Source organism: Martes martes (assembly GCF_963455335.1).
Source record: "Martes martes genome assembly, chromosome: 7".
Lineage (NCBI taxonomy): Eukaryota > Metazoa > Chordata > Mammalia > Carnivora > Mustelidae > Martes > Martes martes.
The window spans coordinates 75,203,937-75,222,490 of NC_137894.1; the positions used below are offsets into that span (position 1 = coordinate 75,203,937).

General features: G+C 36.6%; 1 pseudogene across 1 annotated transcript; it reads left to right on the plus strand.

The window, feature by feature from the left end:
• The first annotated feature begins 383 nt into the window (after positions 1 to 383).
• On the plus strand, positions 384 to 539 carry LOC308346474 (large ribosomal subunit protein eL39-like; annotated as a pseudogene). Its single transcript has one exon. The product of its transcript is annotated as a large ribosomal subunit protein eL39-like (transcript).
• The last annotated feature ends 18,015 nt before the right edge of the window (positions 540 to 18,554 follow it).

Below are 18,554 nucleotides of genomic sequence, written 5' to 3' on the forward strand. Positions count from 1 at the left end.
TTCTTAGGAATGAAATAAGTAGATTTATTAACTAATCTATATATCTAAAAACAACTCTAGGAATCCAAAATGCCACTGTGGTACCATTTGTCAAAGTAGGAATTTATGAAGCTAGATAAGATATAGAATTTGGACGTAGATTTGCCTTATAATATGTTCAGATACTCATGGTTATTTCTTCAGCTCTAGAATATATAACTGAAATAGATCGGTAGAATTTTCACATTGACTCCCTGACCCTTGGAGCGAGACACCCCAGAATATTAAAACAAAAGCAACACCCTATTTTCATGGAAATTGACAAAATTATTTTTATCATTGAAACCTTAAAAATATTTTTATCTTTTTTGCTGCCATCCTGCTGTGTGTGGCTGTTTCTGGCCATGTCTTCTCACAAGACTTTCAGAATCAAGTGATTCCTGGCCAAGAAACAAAAGCAGAATCATCCCATTCCCCAGTGGATTTGGATGAAAACTGGTTGTAAAATCAGGTACAACTCCAAGAGGAGGCACTGGAGAAGAACCAAGCTGGGTCTATAAGGCATCACACGTCATGAGAGGACACACCTAACTGGCACCACGTATTTAATTAAACTGTGTGAAGATCATGTGTTTTATCCTATCACTCTGTAAATATCCTTCCTACCTGGCCAATAGACATGTTTTATCAGGGAAATGATTTTTCTGCTACTATGCCTCTGCACCAATAGGTTGGTTTGGTATTATTTTTTTTAAAGATTTTATTTATTTATTTGACAGACAGAGATCACAAGTAGGCAGAGAGGCAGGCAGAGAGAGAGAAGGAAGCAGGCTCCCTGCGGAGCAGAGAGCCCAATGTGGGGCTTGATCCCAGGACCCTGGGATCATGACCTGAGCCGAAGGTAGAGGCTTTAACCCAATGAGCCAGCCAGGCGCCCTGGTTGGTTTGGTATTAAATGTGAGAACTTTGAGTGCTTAAAAAAGAAAAAAAAAAAAAAAAGAAACCTTTAAAAATATTACAGTGATGATACCTACCAACTCCCAGTTTTCACATATGTACAAGGGACAGGTGGATATTGAAGAATAACTATAGATTATGATAGATTTAATTATGTGCTGGTTCTAAGTATATCTGCTGATCTATATGTGGGATCTTCAGATATGGTCTAGATGTGCAGCAAATCAATTCAGAAATTAACTGTGCTATTTCCTCTATACCAATTATAAAGAATTGGAATATAAAGAACCAGAGCAATTTTCTTTTACCAGGAAGGGTCAGCAACATACCTTAATTTGGGGGTGAGATCAACTCTCTTGCTCTTTGTAATCTAGCCTTCAAAGACCTTGATCACCTTGACATTCCACAGATATGTTAGTGAACTAAATGATATCTAACTAACTTTTATTTTTTAATTTCTTTAGGGATTGTATTTATTTATTTGAGAGAGATCATGTGTGCATGCAGGAGGGAGACTGAGGGAAGCAAAGAGGGAGGGAGAATGACAGACAGACTCTGCTGAGCTCAGAGCCTGACGTGGGCTTAGATCCCAAGATCCTGAGATCATGACCTGAATCTGGCGCTTAAACAACTGAGCCACCCAGGTGACCCTCTGACTAACTTTTAAGATGCAATTGCAGATATATTGTATTTTTTGGAGCTGTTGAAATAGCATTCATAATCTATTCTTCAAAGGTATGGTAGAAAGAAAAGCTATACAAGGTAATAAACTGACAACGTTCACTATTTCCTCCATGAAAATTAATCTAATTTTTATCTCTTTACTGGTTACTTTTTGTAAATTATACTTTCTTACAAAATTATTATTTCATTTACTTGTATCTTTTTCTTTTTTAACCACTAGCATGGGCTAAGAGGTAAGTTAAGTCATCTCTTACATGTTTATTTCTCTATCTTATAGTTTTTGTTTTATGAAGTTGAAACATTTGGCTCATAGATATTCAACACTATTATATTTTTATTGTAAATGACTCTTTTTAACATTACAGAGTGTTCTTTGTCACAGTTAATGCTTTTTGGCCAGAATTCTGCCTTGACTAATATCTTATGATTCCAGCTTTGCCTTTGTCTTGTATAATTTGCTTTCCTTTTATTTTCAGTCCTTCTAAATTACTTTATTTAGTTATTTATCACGTATACTATGATACTGTGATTTATAAGAAATATATATTTGGTCTTTGTCCTTGGTTTCTGACTCAAAGCTCCTAAAACACCTAGAATTTCCTGTGATAAGAGCAATAAAGGTGTGTTTTGTTTTGTTAATGAGGTGACTTTTGGAAAGCCCTTAGGTAACTTGAGGATGGGTAGCTGGTTGCCAGGAGAACCATTCATGTGATTAGAGGGTTGGAACTTTCAGTACCACCACCACCCCCACCATCTCTGGGGAGCAGGGAGGGGCTGGAGATTGAGTTCATTCACCAATGGCCAATGACTTAATCAATCATGTCTATGTAATGAAGCCTCAGTAAAAAACCAAAAGGAGAGCATTCAGAGAGCTTCCAGGTTGGTGAACACATGGAGATCTGGGAAGAGTGGCACACCTGGAGAGGGCATAGAAGCTCTGAATCCTTTTTCCATATCTTGCCTTTGCAACTCTTTCATCTGCCTATTCCTGGGTAATATCCGTTTATAATAAACCAGTGATCTAGTAAGCAAAATGTTTCTGTTTTGTGAGCTGCTCCAGCAAAGTAATCAAACCCAAGGAGGGGGTCTTTGGAACCTTCAATCTGTAGCTGATTGGTCAGAAACACAGGTGGCAACCTGGACTTGGAATTGGCATCTGGCAGGGGTGGATGGGGCAATCTTGTAGGATGACCCCTTAACCTTTGGGATCTAATGCTATCCCTGGGTAGATAGTGTTGAAATTGAGTTAAATTGTATGAAACTCAGCTGGCATTGGAAAATTGCTTGTTCGTGTGGGGAAAGTCCACACACAGACACCCCTATACAAACACACATGTTGGAACTGGTGACCAGAATCTTTAATGTACAGAGAGTATGTATTTATATATATTTGTATAAAGTATTCTGCTTTCTTGAAAAATTTTTCTGAAACTATGTGAGATATGTTCATTTATATTTATTGATATTTCTGATCTTCTTTCTATTATATAATTTTATGTTGGTCTTTTATAGATTTTTAAAGATATTTAAAATCCTGGTCCCCTTTCTTATTTTTTATGTGTAGTTCTTCTAGTAGTGAAGAAGGTTTGTCCTTTCATTTTAATCATTGTTTCATAATTATGACTTTATATGATATCATTACTTATCTATGTCTTTTGACATAATTATCCCTACTTTGAATAATGATAAAATAGTGTTCCATTTTATTTCTTCTTCTCTACTTCCTAATTTAAGTTGATAATATTAACTGTAACAATATTTATATTTATATTTTTAAATACATCTATAATTACATTACTGGTTTTTCAGCTCTGAAGGATTTAATTCCTAGCTAACAGAGCACCTTTGTAATCAATGATCTTATCTTTCATTTTGTTTCCTCCTTCTTTCCAATTTTAGTTAGCTGTCTCATTTCTACATATATAGGCATATAACTTTCACATTCTGTTCTGTCACCATAAGCCCCACATTTGTTTGAGTCCTGGTTTTATAGTTACATATGTTCAATACTCAACAAAATAATGTCATGAATTCTTTTGCCACAATTTCCCCAGCTCATCTCTTGGTTTAAATTAATTTTCCAGTGGTTGTTCTCAAGAAAGGCTCATGGGAAAACATTCCTTGGTTTTTTACATATTCAAACTTGTTTATCTGAGGTCTTTATACTTGAAGAACATCTTGGTTGAATAAAAAAAATCCTTGGCTCACAATTTCTTCCCCTGAGTATTTTGTAGCTCTTCCCCTCGTCTGTTGCTGTGGAGAAATCTATGGATGGCTGGATTCTTTTCCCCCTTACAAGTGTCTTGTTCTTTTTATACCACTGCCCCAAAGATTCCTTCTTTATCTTTAGAGTCCAAGTAATTTCCTTAGCCATGTCCTAATATTGAGTTTTCTGGTCAGGGTTTTTTTCCCCTCCTGCATAAAATGTGCCTTTGCAATGTACAGATTCCAGTGTTATTTCATTTTGTTTTTTAAATCTCAAGAAAGCTTTTTTGAATTATATCTTGAACTTAATTTCTGTTCCTTTGTTTTGACTATTTTTCAGATACTGCAACTATGCATCATTTAGATATCTATTTCTTGCCTTCTAGAATGTCTTTGTTCCTCTTTGCTCAGTAATTTTGAGAAGCTTTTATGTGTATTTTCATGTTTATGAATTATATGTGTCCCCTAATTTTAATGAAGATAGAGAATGTGGGTCTTTTTTTTTTTTTTCATTTAAAAAAATTGCTGTTAATTTTGAGCAATTTCCAAAGAGAGATGGTGTCTTACGAAACCACATTTATAAAAGAAGGCCCTCTAAGTATTTAAATTAAAATCAGTAACAATCTATAACCACTGCTATTTAAAGTTTTACTGCAGATCTCGGTACATAGTAAGGAATAAGAAAAAAATGTCAACAAGTTGAAAATGAAAAAATAAATGGTCATTACTCACAAATGTATGACTTTTTACATAGAAAACACAAACTAATTTGCTTATAAATTATTAAAATTAATAAAAGTTTAAAGGGAGCTAGATAAAATACAAATAAATATTCAATTTCATGTCTGTGCCACAAAAACAAACAGTACAAAAATGCAATTCAAAAAATTTACAATAGCAACAAAATATGTAAGGTACCTACAAACAAGTCTTAAAAAATATAAAGAAGGCAAAGACCTATATGGAGAAAATCATAAAACTCTATAGAACAACAGTAAAGAGACCTAAGTAAAAGAGAGTCATCTAATCTTAATGGTTAAGACTACTCAATATAGAGGTCAAACCTGCCCACACTGAGCCAAAGATTTAATAATATAAAAATCATAAGCATGGCTGGATCTTATAAGGAGATCAATAAATTAATACTAAAATGCATATGGAGTTCTAAAGAAGAAGAAAAAGTGGAATAGCCTCGTCCTACAAATTATCAAGACATTAGGAATTTACAGTAACAGTACAGTATGATATTGGCATAGGGATAGACAAATATCCAACAGAGAGCCTGGAAACATGCCTATGTGTGTAAATTTGTTATATGACAGAGGTTGCATCGCAAAGCTGTGGGAAAATGAGGAACTGTTTAATGAATGGTGATGATATAATTAATTGCCCATATGGAAAACAAGTCTATTGTACTCCTACTTCAATTCCAGATAGATTAAGACTTACATGTGAAAGTATACCTCTTTCAAAACTCAGAAGATAATACAGAAGATTATCTATATGACTTTAGAATAAGGAATGATGTGCTAAATAAGACACCAAAACTATTAACTGGAAAAGAAAAGATAATAAATATAACCACATTACAATTTCAAAACCCCCATTCATCAAATGACATCATTCAAAGAGTAGAACAATAAGCCACAAAACAGGAGAAGATACTACAACACATTTAGCCAATAAGGGTGTTTTTCCATTAAATCGATAGAAAGAACAATCCATGTAACAACATGGAAAAAACAAATCACAGAAGACTACACACAGTGTATAAGCATTTTTGGTAAAGCTCTAAAACAAGCAAAAGAAAACAAATCCTATTTAGGGTTACATAGGCTTGGGATGCAACATTTTTTTTTTCCAAGAAAAGGAAAATAAATAAAAAATGCAAATCAGTATATCAGTTACCTCTAAGATGAGGAGATAGAAATTGATAAAAGTGGGAGCATATAGATAAGTAAATTCAATGGTATTGAATATTTTTAAGTTTTTTATTTGGATAATGCTTCCTGGTACTTCTAAGTATTTAAAGAAATCCCTAAAGATTTTTTTGTATGCTTTATATCTTAAATATATATTACTTATATTCTTCTTAAAATCAAATATATTTTTGAATTATAATATATGCACAGAAAAATGCATAAATCATTAAGCATATAGGTCAATGATTTATCACAAATTGGTCACATCCACGTAACTACCACCCAGATTAAGAAATAGCACCTTATTACCACAAACCAAAAGCCTCTCCCTTCTCATTACCTTTAACTTCCTCCCCCAATAACCAATCTCAAATATTCTTTTGTATGTATGTAAATGTATATAAAAATATCATGAAGAATGTTAAGCAAGGAGAGCATGTTTCTGCTGAAATCAACTATTTCTAGGAAAATTTTCATTTTCAACCAGGTAAGAAATTTTATATAAAAAAGAAGGAAGAGGACACCAACCCTGCCCACAGATCAAATTACTATGCCCTAATAGTCAAAGGGATGATAAAAGATAATAGTTAAAGTCCCCTAATATTTCCTGAGAAACTACTATCATAGTTTGGTCTCCATTAAATTCTGAGATTAGGTCTAAAGCCTTTCTGCTTGAGAGCTCATCGATGTTTGAACACAACTATACTATGTCTCCAAATCTTTTCTTTTCTGAGATATCTATGTTCTAGTTTCTTTAGCCAGTCTTTATGCAAGTTCCATTTTTATAGAACCTTACCATATGGGTGTTTTCCTTTGGGCATATGGCAATTTGAAAATGCCTGTCTTAAAAACATGATGCCAAGAACTAAATCCAATATATCAGCTGTGCCCACTGCAGAATCCACTGGGACTAATACCTTCTTGGTATTACATAGTATTAATGTAACATAAACTTATATTAACCATATTTTTTATATCAGCCTTTCTTATATCCATGCTTGGCCTTGTCTTGTTCATCTTTGATAATCATCTCCTAGTGTTATTGTTTGGGAGACTAATTGACATTGAATCCTATGTTATTTTGTTTTCACAAAGTCACCTGAGAAAAGACAAGGACTTTTATTTCCTTTCAAAAATTAGAGAAACTAAAAATCAGAAACGTAGAAACAATTTGCCCCAAATGAGTTTTATTAAGTGGTAGATCCCCCTCTTGAGCCAACTTATTTTGGCTAGGGTTCTTTTCTAGGGTTCTTTTCATGAAAGCCACCATCTTTCTTATGCTAGATGGTTTTAGATTAATTAAACTTATCTTTTAGAAACCCATTAACTATAAAAGGCCTAGAGTGGAAAAATGTGTCCAGAGAAGAATACCAAGATCCATCACTTTCATAAGTAAGTGCTAACAATATTAGTAATCCCCAGAACCATGCAGAGAGAATTATAACAGACATTTTGATAGCATAAGTCACACAACACACACGTTATAGCAAATAATTAGATCATCTTGGCTTCAATTTAGAAAATTGTCAAAGTTTTCACACCCCTCTTAACTTGTAATGCAACTCACATGCTGATGTTTCTGTCCATTGCAAGAAATACAGCAGGCTGAGATTGGGCAATCTAGTTCAGATTTACTGGCAGAAAGCCTGAAAAGTCACACAACAGATTTCTCAGAGGCAGTTTTATGAGGAAATTCGGGACGGGAGCAGCGCTCTGAAGGAAATTCGGGACGGGAGCAACGCTCTGAAGCATGTGTAAAGGGCAAGTCTGTGTACATGAAATGTAACAAAGTAGATGTTTCATATATCTCAACTTGGCACCTTTCCCATAGATATACAATGAAAGATGGCAATGATCTGTGTGACTTTACCAGTCATCATGGAACTAACGGTGATTGGTGGTTCTTCAAATTAAAGAAACTTAACTTGAAAGCTAAATAATATTAATTGAAAAGAAGAATCAAGAGCTAGAATGAAAAATGAATGGAAACTAGGGTGTGCCCTTGGTCAAGTCATTTCCCTATTCTAGAACTTTATTTAGCATCTGTAAATTAAAGTGTAAAAAACTCAGCAGAACTTTTTTCAAAGCAAAACCTCAAAGAATGCGCAAATATACCAGATAAAACTGATGTAAAGAGAGGATGGAAAACCAATGGAATCCTAAGGTCCAGGAAACAAACAAACAAAAATGAAAATACACTGGAATAGTTCCATATAGAGCTAAGCTCTAAGTTCCAGTAGCACTAATACATCACACTGTCCTCATGAATTGAAAATGAGTCTACATAGTCAGTACTATAGCCATGATATAATTGGGCAGGAAATGGCATAAACAGTCACGGGTAATATCAGATTTGTACTGAGAAGTGACTTCTGGCCACTGTATATGGTGAAAGAACAAACAACTGGAGATCATTTGCAAAATTCCATCTCAGTGAGACTGACCAGAACCTGACCAGCTAAGCAGCCCATCCAAGGAGCCCACCTTCCTTTCCCAGTAGAACTCATATTTTGCAATCCTCTTCTTCCAATTTTTTTCCCTAGTATTATCAGCAAGTCTATAAGCCAGATTTACAAGTTCATAATTTTTTTCTAAAAACCTCAAAAAGGCTAAATAGAGATAAAAACCTATTGGAGGGAGGACAGTCAAGATAGCGGAGGAGTAACAGACTGAGATGACCTCAGGTCGCAGGAGTTCAGCTAGATAGCTATGAAAACATTCTGAACACCTACAAACCCAAAGGAGATCTAAGAGAAGAAGAGCAGCAATTCTAGAAATAGAAAATCGACCACTTTCTGAAAGGTAGGACATGTGGAGAAGTGAATCCGAAACAAGGGGAAGATAGAACGTGGGGGGAGGGGCCAGCTCTTGGCAAGTGATGGAGGCAATGGAGCACAAAATCCAATCTTTCAGAAGTCCGCTCCACTGAGGAACATTGCTCCAGAGGCGGGGTGGAGCCCTCACAGGGACACTGTGGTCTCAGGTCCCACGGGGTCACAGAAGGATCAGAGGTGTCTGAGTGTAGTAGAGCTCACAGATATCAGAGCAGGGAAGCCGACTACAGAGACGGAGCCAAAGAGTGAGCTCTCAGCTCAGGGTTACCTTAAACCGTGATCCATGGCACAGGGGGGGGTCCCTGCTCAAAGGGACCCCACAAGTGGCAGATGGGGGAGACCCATCATCCTCTGCTGGAAGAGAGTGTGGCAGGAATCTGCTGGGTTTGGAGAATCCAAACAGGGTTGTGCCCCAGAGACAGAAATGCTCTGTCACAGGCCAGTGAGCTCAGAGTGGGACCAGTGACCAGTGAGATGGCAGTGATTGACCATTTTTCTCTGAGGGCACACTGAAGAGTGGGGCCCTGAGCTCCCGGCTTTGCTGGACCAGAGATAGGGAGGCTGCCATTTTCATTCCCATCCTCCAGAGATCTATGAAAAGGCTTCAGGGAAAAAAAGTTCCCAAGAGCAAACCCAAGTAGATTACTTAGCCCAGCCCCTGGCAAGGCTGGCACAATTTGGCCTCAGGCAAAGACATTTGAGAATCACTACAACAGGCCCCTCCCGCAGAGGATCAGCAAGAACATCCAGCCAAGACCAAGCTCACTGATCAAGGAGAATAGCTGAATTCAAGAGGAGGGGAAACCAAAGCATGGAATTCATGGCTTTCTTCCCATAATTCTTTAGTCTTGCAAAGTTAATTAAATTTTCTTAATTTTATTTTTTTCTTATTCTAGTTTTTGTTAACTTTTCCTCCTTCCTCTTTTAACATTTTTTAACTAGTTGATCTTAACAATAACCTTTCTTAAAAAAAATCCTTTTAAACCTTCATAATGATAGTCATAATTTATCCTTCATTGTACCTAACTTTATTTTTTGTATACATATTGAATGTTCTCTTCTAAAAAAAATTGGAATACAATTTCTTCTAATAGATCAAAATATACCCTAAATGTAGCACAGGGCTTTGTTCTAGTCTCCAGCCTGAGCAAATTCTCTCTATGGTCTTTTTCTTTCATTTTCCAACTAACTTATCTTATCAATTCCTTTTCAAGAAATTCTTTTTTAAGGTTTCAAATTTACAGTCATATTGCATCCCCTTACTGTGTTTACCCTTATTTTTGTGTATATATAAAACTTTTTCTTCCTTTAAAATTTTGGGAGGTAGTTTCTTCTAAGAGACCAAAATACACCCAAAATCAAGTGGGTGGCTCTGTTCTATTCACCAGTCTAATTTATATAGATAGATAGATAGATAGATAGATAGATTTTTTTTAAGTTCTTTTTACCCCTTTTCTTCTCCCCCCAATTTGGGGTCTCTTCTGATTTGGTTAGTGTACATATTTCTGGGGTCTTTGCCACCCTTTTAGTATTATATTCTCTCATTCATATATTCTTATCTGGATAAAATGACAAGGCAGAAAAACTTACCACAAAAAAAACAAAAAAACTAGAGGCAGTACCAAAGACTAGGGACCTAATCAGACATTGATAATATGTCAAATCTAGAGTTCAGAATGATGATTCTCAAGGTGCTAGCTGGGCTCGGAAAAGGCATGGAAGATATTAGAGAAACCCTTTCTGGAGAAATAAAAAGCCCTTTCTGAGATATAAAAAAACTAAAATCTAACCAAGCTGAAATAAAAAAAAGTTACTAAAGAGGTGCAATTAAAAATGGAGGCTCTTACTGCTAGGATAAATAAGGCAGAAGAGAGAATTAGTGATATAGAAGATGATATAGATGTGATATAGATATAGATATAGAAGTGATATAGATGGAGAATAAAGAAGCTGAAAAGAAGAGAGACAAATGACTATTCGACCATGGGGGGAGAATTTGAGAGATAAGTGATACCATAAGATGAAACAATATTAGAATAATTGGGATTCCAGAAAAAGGAAGAGAAAGGGAAGCAGAAGGTATATTGGAGTGAATTATGGTAAAGAATTCCCCAAATATGGCAAAGGGAACAAGCATCAAAATCCAGGAGGCATAGAGAATGCATCTCAAAATCAATAAAAATAGGTCCACATCTCGTCATCTGATAGTGAAACTTACAAATCTTAGTGACAAAGAGAAAATCCTGAAAGCAGTTCAGGACAAGAAGTCTGTAATATACAATGATAAAAATATTAGATTGACAGCAGACTTATCCACAGAGACCTGGCAGGCCAGAAAAACTGGCATGATATATTCAGAGCAGTAAATGAGGAAAACATGCAGCCAAGAACACTATATCCAGCTAGGTTATCATTGAAAATAGGAGAGATAAAAAGCTTCCAGGACAAACAAAACCTAAAAGAGTTTGTAAACACCAAACCAGTCCTACAGAAAATATTGAAAGGGGTCCTCTAAGCAAAGAGAGAGCCTAAAAGTAGTAGACCAGAAAGGAACAGAGACAATATACAGTAACAGTCACCTTACAGGCAATACAATGGCACCAAACTCATATCTTTCAATAGTTACCCTGAATGTAAGTGGGCTAAATGCCCCAATCAAAAGATGCAGGGTATCAGAATGGATAAAAAAACAAACAAAAAAAAAAAAACAAAAAAAAAACACATCAATATGTGTCTACAAGAAACTCATTTTGGTCCCAAAGACACCTCTAGATTTAAAGTGAGGGGGTGGAAAATAATTTACCATGCTAATGGACATCAAAAGAAAGCTGGGGTGGCAATCCTTATATCAGATAAATTAAATTGTAAGCCAAAGATGAACTAAGAGAGGATGAAGGACACTGTATCATACTCAAAGGGTCTTTCCAACAAGAAGACCTAACAATTTTAAATATCTATGCCCCTAACATGGGAGCCGCTAACTATACAAACCAATTAACAAAATCAAAGAAACACATCAACAATAATAGAATAATAGTAGGAGACTTTAACACCCCCCTCACTGAAATGGACAGATCATCCAAACAAAAGATCAACAAGGATATAAAGGCCTTAAATGACACACTGGACCAGATGGACATCACAGATATAGTCACAACATTCCATCCCAAAGCAACAGAATGCACATTCTTCTGTAGCACACATGGAACATTCTCCAGAATAGATCACATCCTGAGTCATAAATCAGGTCTCAAATGGTACCAAAAGTTTGGGATCATTCCCTGCATATTTTCAGACCAACAATGCTCTGAAGCTAGAATTTAATCACAAGAGGAAAGTTGGAAAGAACCGAAATACATGGAGGCTAAAGAGCATCCTACGAAAGAATGAATGGGTCAAGCAGGAAATTAAAGAAGAGTTGAAAAAATTCATGGAAACAAATGATAATAAAAACACAACTGTTTAAAATCTGTGGGACACAGCAAAGGCAGCCCCGAGAGGAAAATATATAGCGATACAAAACTTTCTCAAAAAACAAGAAAGGTCTCAAATACCACAACCTAACCCTATACCTAAAGGAGCTGGAGAAAGAACAACAAAGAAAGTCTAAACCCAGCAGGAGGAGAGAAATCATAAATATCAGAGCAGAAATCAATGAAATAGAAACCAAGAAAGAAAAAAAAAACAGTAGAACAAATCAATGAAACTGGGAAATTGTTCTTTGAAAGAATTAATAAGATTGATAAACCCCTGGCCAGACTTATCAAAAAGAAAAGAGAAAAGACCCAAATAAATAAAACCATGAATGAAAGAGAAGAGATCACAACCAACACCAAAGAAATACAAACAATGACAAGAACGTATTAGGAGCAACTGTATGCCAGCAAATTTGACAATCTGGAAGAAATGGATGCATTCCTGGAGACATATAAACTACCACAACTGAACCAGGAAGAAATAGAAAACCTGAACAGACCCATAACCAGTAAGGAGATTGAAGCAGTCATCAAAAATCTCCCAACAAACAAGAGCCCAGGGCCAGATGGTTTCCCCCGGGAATTGTACCAACATTTAAAGAAGAATTAATACCTATTCTCCTGAAACTGTTCCAAAACATAGAAATGGAAGGAAAACTGCCACACTCATTTTATGAGGCCAGCATTACCTGGATCCCAAAACCAGACAAAGACCCCATCAAAAAGGAAAATTGCATACCAATATCCTTGATGAACACAGATGCGAAAATTCTCACCAAAATACTCACCAATAGGATCCAACAGTACATTAAAAGGATTATTCACCACGACCAAGTGGGATTTATTCCAGGGCTGCAAGTTTGGTTCAACATCCGCAAATCCATCAATGTGATACAATGCATTCATAAAATTCATAAAAGAAAGAAAAAGAACCATACGATACTCTTAATACATGCTGAAAAGGCATTTCATAAAGTTCAGCATCCTTTCTTGATCAAAACTCTTCAAAGTATAGGGATAGAGGGCACATACCTCAATATTATCAAAGCCATCTATGAAAAACCCACAGTGAATATCATTCTCAATGGAGAAAAACTGAGAGCTTTTCCGCTAAGGTCAGGAACACGGCAGGGATGTCCAGTATCACCAATGCTATTCAACATAGTACTAGAAGTCCTAGCCTCAGAAATCAAACAACAAAAAGACATTAAAGGCATCCAAATTGGCAAAGAAGAAGTCAAACTCTCACTCTTTGCAGATGATATGAAACTTTATGTGGAAAACCCAAAAGACTCCACTCCAAATCTGCTAGAACTTGTATAGGAATTCAGTAAAGTGTCAGGATATAAAATCAATGCACAGAAATCAGTTGCATTTCTCGACAAGCAAGACAGAAGAAAGAGAAATTAAGGAGTCGATCCCATTTACAGTTGCATCCAAAACCATAAGATACCTAGGAATAAACCTAACCAAAGAGGCAAAGAATCTATACTCAGAAAACTATAAAGTCCTCATGAAAGAAACTGAGGAAAATACAGTGAAATGGAAAAATGTTCCATGCTCATGGATTGGAAGAACAAAGATTGTGAAAATGTCTATGCTACCTAAAGCAATGAACACATTTAATGCAATCCCTATCAAAATGCCATCCATTTTTGTCAAAGAAATGGAACAAGTAATCCTAAACCAGAACCAGAACCATAAAAGACCTCAAATAGCCAGAGGAATGTTGAAAAAGAAAGCCAAAGTTGTTGGCCTCACAATTCCAGACTTCAAGCTCTATTACAAAGCTGTCATCATCAAGACAATGTGGTACTGGCCCAGAAACAGACATATAGATCAATGGAACAGAGTAGAGAGTCCAGAAATAGACCCTCACCTCTATGGTCAACTAATCTTTGACAAAGCAGGAAAGAATGTCCAATGGAAAAAAGACAGTCAGTCTCTTCAACAAATGGTGTTGGGAAAATTGGGCAGCCACATGCAGAACAATGAAACTGGACCACTTCCTTACACCACACACAAAAATAGACTCAAAATGGATGAAAGACCTCAATCTGAGAAAGGAATCCGTCAAAATCCTTGAGAAGAAAACAGGCAGCAACCTCTTCGACCTCAGCCACAGCCACTTCTTCCTAGAAACATCACCAAAGACAAGGGAAACAAGGGCAAAAATGAACTATTGGGACTTCATCAAGATCAAAAGCTTTTGCACAGCAAAGGAAACAGTCAACAAAACCAAAAGACAACTGACAGAATGGGAGAAGACATTCACAAATGACACATCAGATAAAGGGCTAGTATCCGAAATCTATAAAGAACTTCTCAAACTCAGCACCCAAAGAACAAAGAATCCAATCAACAAATGGGCAGAGGACATGAACAGACATTTCTGCAAAGAAGACATCCAGATGGCCAACAGACACTTGAAAAAGTGCTCCACATCACTCGGCATCAGGGAAATACAAATCAAAACCACAATGAGATATCACCTCACACCAGTCAGAATGGCTAAAATTAACAAGTCTGGAAACCACAGATCCTGGCGAGGATGCGGAGAAAGGGGAACCCTCCTACACTGTTGGTGGGGATGCAAGCTGGTGTAGCCACTCTGGAAAACAGCATGGAGGTTCCTCAAAAAGTTGAAAATAGAGCCACCCTACAACCCAGCAATCACACTTCTGGGTATTTACCCTAAAGATACAAATGTAGTGATCCGAAGGGGCACATGCACCTGAATGTTTATAGCAGCAATGTCCATAATAGCCAAACTATGGATGGAACCTAAGTGTCCATCCACAGATGAATAGATAAAGAAGAAGTGGTATATATATACAATGGAATACTATGCAGCCATCAAAAGAAATGAAATCTTGCCGTTGCAATGACAGGGATGGAAGAAGAGGGTCTTATTCTGGACAAAATAAGTCAATCAGAGAAAGGCAATTATCATATGATCTCCCTGATATGAGGAATTTGAGAGGCAATGTGGGGTCCTGGGGGTAGGGAAGGAAAAAATGAAAGAAGATAGGATCAGGAGGGAGACAAACCATAAGAGACTCTTAATCTTACAAAACAAACTGGGGGTTGCCGGGGGGGCGGGTGTGGGTAGAGGGTAGTTGGGTTAAGGACACTGGGGAGGGTATGTGTGATGGTGAGTGCTGTGAAGTATAAGCCTGACGATTCACAGATCTGTACCACTGGGGCAAATAATACACATTATATGTTAATTTTTAAAAAATAAGTAAAAAACCTATGTTACTTTAACCCGAACCTTCTCCAGTAAACACAATGGCTAAATATAAAATTAGACTTCAGACTTGATCAAATCTAGCTTCACCAAACAGATCTGACATTTTTCTCCTCAGAAAATAGATTATTTCATTTTTTTTACATTTTTAAAATTATCATAAAAATGCAGAACCAGAAATACTTTGACTAGCTTCCTGAAAACCAGAATTTTCAGTTAATGAAAATATTCTCATTCTAATGGCTAGAAAGAGTGATAAAAGAGAGAGATAACACAAGTTTGGATGTGCCAGCTCCATTCACTTTGCGTTTCCTACTTGGTTTGAAACATAAATACACTCCAACTTATTAACTCAAACCTTCCCTTTATGTGCTTTCCTATGCTTAGAGGAAGCAAGCAGAGCCAGGATTCAGCCAGGACTTACATCTGTGAGGTCTAAGCAATTCACATACACCAAGCATTCAGAAAAGGCCGGGGGATCTATTTCCCCATCAATGCCAGGGGCATTGGCAGATTCTGCTTAGCACCAGTAGGACCACCTGGACCCCTGAGAAGTCCCACTTAATTAAAACATTAGGTCCTAACATACCGAAGAAAGCATCCTAAATTCATATGTGTTGAAAGTGAAATGAGGATTTCCTCATTGAGACTGCTGAAATCCCCTTTCAACTCCCTTTTGTGTACAGCAACCTGCACTGCGTCAAATGTCAGCCCAGTCTCACTAACTCAGTTAGAGGGAGGGCCAATAACAACACTCAGCTGATTATAAAAGAAAGGGAAAAGACTGAACGATTATAGAATTCTTATAATGTGCATAGTGTTATTATGGCACTCTGCCCAGGGCTCATCAAAGATAAATGAGGTTTGAAGAGTGGGGTTTTTTTTTATGTTAAACTTAATAGACATTCCCTTTTCTTTCTTTCTTTCTTTCTTTTTTTTTTTTTTTTAAACTGGCAGGGGAATGGAAAAGACATCAAAGCAGTTTTCCTATAAATCTATACGAAAATGAATTTCAGAGTCAACTTTTCTGCTTTTATTACTTATGGTGTTTTTATTTTTTTGGAAGCTGAAAGGGAACATAATTCAGTGCTTTTCAAATTGCTTTGGAGAAATATAATAAATCCAATATATATGGAAAAGTTTCTAGGGTTGAGTTTTTATTTTTTTGCTAAATATATACAACTCTGAGATCTTTCTCTGATATTAAGATTGTTTCAAAAAATTTTTCTTCCAAGTTTTTTCATATATATTTCACTAGATTTCCTAGACATTTAGTCATTTATAATTCTGAAGCCCAATGACAGGAGACAAGGTTTAATATTTTGACTACGTGAAGCTGTTGTCTTTTGTAAGCTGCTACTCCTAAAATCCTCATCCAGGTTTCAAAATACAATAGCAATCTCTCATTTTAGTCTCTATGGCTAAGAATTTTGATGGAAATAGGAAGGGGGAGAGTGTCCATTAATATTGCAGCATCAGCCTCTGAATGTGCTCCTTGTGTGTGAAATTATATTTTTATGACACTTCTCTGGTTTTGTTTGAATCAGCTCGATTGAAAATCATCTTGAACCCAATTTTTATCCAGTAACTGCCTCTCAATACACATTACTCTTGTAACTGTTAAAGATTTGTTGGTTCAGCTTTTTAGGCAAGGCTATTTGAATGCACAAGGGGTTGCTAGAGTGTTCTTACAGCTATGTCAAAGTTAAACAAATCCAAAGTCACAGAGTTAGATCAGTGGCAAAATCTCCATTACAAAACCAGTACTTTAAGAGGAAGTTCAATGTTCACCATCCAAAAAAGGAACTTAATACTTGTAACATAGTATTAAATTCAAATTAATAAATCGTAGTGCCCATGAATTTGAAGAAAAGTTTCCTTGAGCGGAGGGTAGCTTCAGAGCCTAGATAAATCCTTCTGAATCCCAGGTTAGGATCCTAATTTTTCCTCTTACTGTCTGAACATTGGGTTCGTCATTTTATAAATGGCCCACCATGTATAAAAATAAATACCAATTACCAGACACATACGATTAATACCAGAAACCATCAGCTTTCCTTTATCTAGTGGACCCAAGAAGATGTTGTCTGTACTGCTTGGAAGAACTATGGGTCAGAGATAAACATTTCCCCAAGTCATCTTCATTCACCTAAATTGCACTTGCCTTTTGAGCAGGAGGTAGGAATTAATAGATATGGACAAGAACATGGTAAAGAACTCCAGTGTTTTCTATCAGATTCCAAATCATTAGCACAGCAAAGAAAACTTTAAATAGATGTTAAAGGATTGAAAAACATTTACTCTTTTGAAGGTCTACCTATCTTAAGTGTGCAGAACAAAGTTGGCAGCCATTCAGCGTGCTAATGGTAGTGCAACTCTCCCAGATTTAGAACAGTGCTGCGCAGATGGCTCACAGGATCCTTCCTAAGGGACCCGACCAGAGTTTCTCAACACTGGCTAAACATTACTAGGGCCTAGGAACCCTGTAACTCAAAGCGCTCAGACTGGGAGAGGGGTGTGTTTTTAAAACTCTCATATATGAAGAACCAAACAGATTGCAGATAGTGTAGAAGAATTTCAAACTTTCGTCATTCAGAATAGAATGTATGCAGGTTCCCACCATCCCACCACACAGAATAACATCCCTCTCAAAGAAGGACTAGTTTTCCAAAATGCATGGAAAGAAAATGATTGCAGTCATATTCTGGTAAAGAGTAGGAGAATTTCTCCTTTTCATTTAATCTCCACTGCATGTAGCAGTGTTCTAAAATTTATTATACTATGTTAGATATGCACAGAAGATATATTGCCTTGACTGTGTTTATAGCTTCCTTCAGGACAACATCCTCTGGTTAATAGGCAAAACTATGTATTTAGTAGAAGTTTAAGCTTAGTTTGATTCAGTAATCAAAGTAGTCCTGTAAGATAGTATTGTCTTTCTTGAACAAAAACAAAAAAAAGCTTAATGTCACAGATGACCTCCTCATTCCCTACTTCTTTTCCCAAGATGATAGTAGAACATATATGGTGTCAGCCAGTATCTTACTGACATGAGACAAGGGTGGAGGGAAACTCTAGTATCACACAGGTCCCAAAAGTACATGGAGAGCACCATCAGGCCTCTGGCAGGGTGGCTCAGGTCTATTGTTCATTAGATACCATACTTGCCTTGTGCTCACCCCTGAGAGTGAACAGTTTGATGGGTTTTGGTCACCTCCCTCATTCTGACTTGCCTTTTTTCCATCCT